Genomic DNA, 4165 nt, shown 5'->3' on the forward strand with positions numbered 1-4165 from the left:
TCAGGAATATTAATATTGATATTAAAGTAATTCAGTGGATAAACATCACAAACCTGTCGACTATTTTTATTTCAGTTTTTAAAGGAAAAATGAAACATGGATATGAAATGTTCACACTGTAGTGCTTGTTCATAAGTAATGGAACAGAAGCCACTAGTTGAGCTTCTGAATCACTACTGGTGTTCTCACTCCACACGAGAGTCGGACTCGGTCGAGGGGGTGTGGCTTTCAATGTGAAGGCGGAGCTGTATGTAAATTTAAAAAATGACTCATATGATAATATAGTATGAATAATATGAAACTGTTAGCGTGTCAAACAATATGTGTGACAATTCCCTCGTGCTTTTTATGACTAATTCCACACACAGTCGTGTCATTTGACTCGGATTCATCCAGAAGACTCTCTTTAACCTGGGAACTTTAATCAAGGGTTCACCTGATGACCCAGCAGTGCTCATGATCTCATCATCTGTGTTAATCACACACGATCAGCAGCTCGTTATTTGCTAATTTGTTTCTGATGAGTGTGTTATGTGTGTACAACCCCGATTCCTAAAAAGTTGGGACAAAGTACAAATTGTAAATAAAAATGGAATGCAATAATTTACAAATCTCAAAAACTGATATTGTATTCACAATAGAACATAGACAACATATCAAATGTCGAAAGTGAGACATTTTGAAATTTCATGCCAAATATTGGCTCATTTGAAATTTCATGACAGCAACACATCTCAAAAAAGTTGGGACAGGGGCAATAAGAGGCTGGAAAAGTTAAAGGTACAAAAAAGGAACAGCTGGAGGACCAAATTGCACCTCATTAGGTCAATTGGCAATAGGTCATTAACATGACTGGGTATAAAAAGAGCATCTTGGAGTGGCAGCGGCTCTCAGAAGTAAAGATGGGAAGAGGATCACCAATCCCCCTAATTCTGCACCAACAAATAGTGGAGCAATATCAGAAAGGAGTTCGACAGTGTAAAATTGCAAAGAGTTTGAACATATCATCATCTACAGTGCATAATATCATCAAAAGATTCAGAGAATCTGGAAGAATCTCTGTGCGTAAGGGTCAAGGCCGGAAAACCATACTGGGTGCCCGTGATCTTCGGGCCCTTAGACGGCACTGCATCACATACAGGCATGCTTCTGTATTGGAAATCACAAAATGGGCTCAGGAATATTTCCAGAGAACATTATCTGTGAACACAATTCACCGTGCCATCCGCCGTTGCCAGCTAAAACTCTATAGTTCAAAGAAGAAGCCGTATCTAAACATGATCCAGAAGCGCAGACGTCTTCTCTGGGCCAAGGCTCATTTAAAATGGACTGTGGCAAAGTGGAAAACTGTTCTGTGGTCAGACGAATCAAAAGTTGAAGTTCTTTATGGAAATCAGGGACGCCGTGTCATTCGGACTAAAGAGGAGAAGGACGGCCCAAGTTGTTATCAGCGCTCAGTTCAGAAGCCTGCATCTCTGATGGTATGGGGTTACATTAGTGCGTGTGGCATGGACAGCTTACACATCTGGAAAGACACCATCAATGCTGAAAGGTATATCCAGGTTCTAGAGCAACATATGCTCCCATCCAGACGACGTCTCTTTCAGGGAAGACCTTGCATTTTCCGACATGACAATGCCAAACCACATACTGCATCAATTACAGCATCATGGCTGCGTAGAAGAAGGGTCCGGGTACTGAACTGGCCAGCCTGCAGTCCAGATCTTTCACCCATAGAAAACATTTGGTGCATCATAAAACGGAAGATACGACAAAAAAGACCTAAGACAGTTGAGCAACTAGAATCCTACATTAGACAAGAATGGGTTAACATTCCTATCCCTAAACTTGAGCAACTTGTCTCCTCAGTCCCCAGACGTTTACAGACTGTTGTAAAGAGAAAAGGGGATGTCTCACAGTGGGAAACATGGCCTTGTCCCAACTTTTTTGAGATGTGTTGTTGTCATGAAATTTAAAATCACCTAATTTTTCTCTTTAAATGATACATTTTCTCAGTTTAAACATTTGATATGTCATCTATGGTCTATTCTGAATAAAATATGGAATTTTGAAACTTCCACATCATTGCATTCTGTTTTTATTTACAATTTGTATTTTGTCTCAACTTTTCTGGAATTGGGGTTGTATGTGTAAGCGTGTATAGTTCTCGTAATAGTGAGAGTGGTGTGTTTATTTCTGTCATCTGATTGTTCGGAGGGTGTTGATTTGTTTTCTGTCTGCAGTAGTTGCAGGTTTAGTTTAGTGGGAGAGTACTGTAATTTACACTGAGTGCAGAATTATTAGGCAAGTGAGTATTTTGACCACAACATCCTTTTAATGCATGTTGTCCCACTCCAAGCTGTTTAGGCTTGAAAGCCTACTACCAATTAAGTATATCAGGTGCTGTGCATCTGTGTAATGAGAGGGGGTGTGGTCTAATGACATCAACACCCTATATCAGGTGTGCATAATTATTAGGCAACCTCTTTTCCTCTGGCAAAATGGGTCAGAAGAGAGATCTGACAGACTTTGAAAAGTATAAAATTGTGAGATGTCTTGCAGACGGATGCAGCACTCTTGAAATTGCGAAGATGTTGAAACGTGATCACCGAACAATCAAGCGTTTCATTGCAAATAGTCAACAGGGTCGAAAGAAGCTTGTGGGGAAAAAAAGGCGCAAAATAACTGCACATGATCTGCGGAAAATCAAGCGTGAAGCTAACAAGCAGCCATTAGCATCCAGTTCTGCCATATTCCAGAGTTGCAACATTCCTGGACTGTCAAAGAGTACAAGGTGTGCAATACTGAGGGACATGGCCAAGGTAAGGAAGGCTGAAAAACGACCACCACTGAGTAAGGCACACAAGATAAAACGTCAAGACTGGGCCAAGAAATATCTTAAGACTGATTTTTCTAAGGTGCTGTGGTCTGATGAGATGAGAGTGACTCTTGATGGGCCAGATGGATGGGCCTGTGGCTGGATCAGTAATGGGCACAGAGCTCCACTCCGACTCGGACGCCAGCAAGGTGGAGGTGGAGTACTGCTATGGGCTGGTATCATCAAAAACGAGCTTGTTGGACCTTTTCGAGTTGAGGATGGACTCAAACTCAACTCCTAGACCTACTGCCAGTTCCTGGAAGAAACCTTCAAGCAGTGGTATAGGAAAAAGTCAGCATCTTTCAAGAAGAACATGATTTTCATGCAGGATAACGCTCCATCTCATGCGTCCAAATACTCCACTGCGTGGCTAGCCAGTAAAGGTCTGAAAGGTGAAAAAAATAATGACATGGCCCCCTTGTTCACCTGACCTAAACCCCATAGAGAACCTGTGGTCCATTATAAAACGTGAGGTCTACAAAGAGGGAAAACAGTACACCTCTCTGAACAGCGTCTGGGAGGCCGTGGTTGCTGCTGCACACAATGTTGGTCGTGAACAGATAAAGAAATTGACAGAATCTATGGATGGAAGGCTTTTGAGTGTCCTCATGAAGAAGGGTGGCTATATTGGTCACTGATTTGTTTTTGTTTTGTGTTTGAATGTCAGATATGTTTATTTGCAAATCTGGAGTCGTCATATCCGTGTACCTGGTGAAAATAAATAAGTGAAATGGCTACACATTTGGTTTTTATTAAGTTGCCTAATAATTCTGCACAGTGAAAGTTACCTGAACACATACATATTCTCCTAAAATGGCCAAAACTAAAAACACCCCACTCTAACTTCCATACATATTCAGCTTTGATATTTATGAGTCTTTTTGGTTGATTGAGAACATAGTTGTTGTTCAATAATAAAACTAATCCTCAAAAATACAACTTGCCTAATAATTCTGCACTCCGTGTAATGACTTTCAAGTCTCCATGATTCAGTCAACATGTGAAAACATATGATTTGAAACATCCCACACACACACACCATCAATATAACTGATGCAATGACTGACTCCTGATCAGATGAGGCTTGTTCTCGACTCTTTTGGACTTTGGTTAAAGTAAAGATTGGAAAGGATTTGTTCTTGCGTCACTGCTGACATCTTCAGACATATAAATTGTGAAGACTAGATTTCCTCACTGATCTATTTTTCCTCCTTGTGGACTGAAGATGAGTGAAAAAATGGACCACAATAATGTTAGTGAAGAGGAGGTAAGAACTTTTTTTTTTAA

Source organism: Neoarius graeffei, chromosome 6, assembly GCF_027579695.1.
Source record: "Neoarius graeffei isolate fNeoGra1 chromosome 6, fNeoGra1.pri, whole genome shotgun sequence".
In the NCBI taxonomy this organism is placed as follows: Eukaryota; Metazoa; Chordata; class Actinopteri; order Siluriformes; family Ariidae; genus Neoarius; species Neoarius graeffei.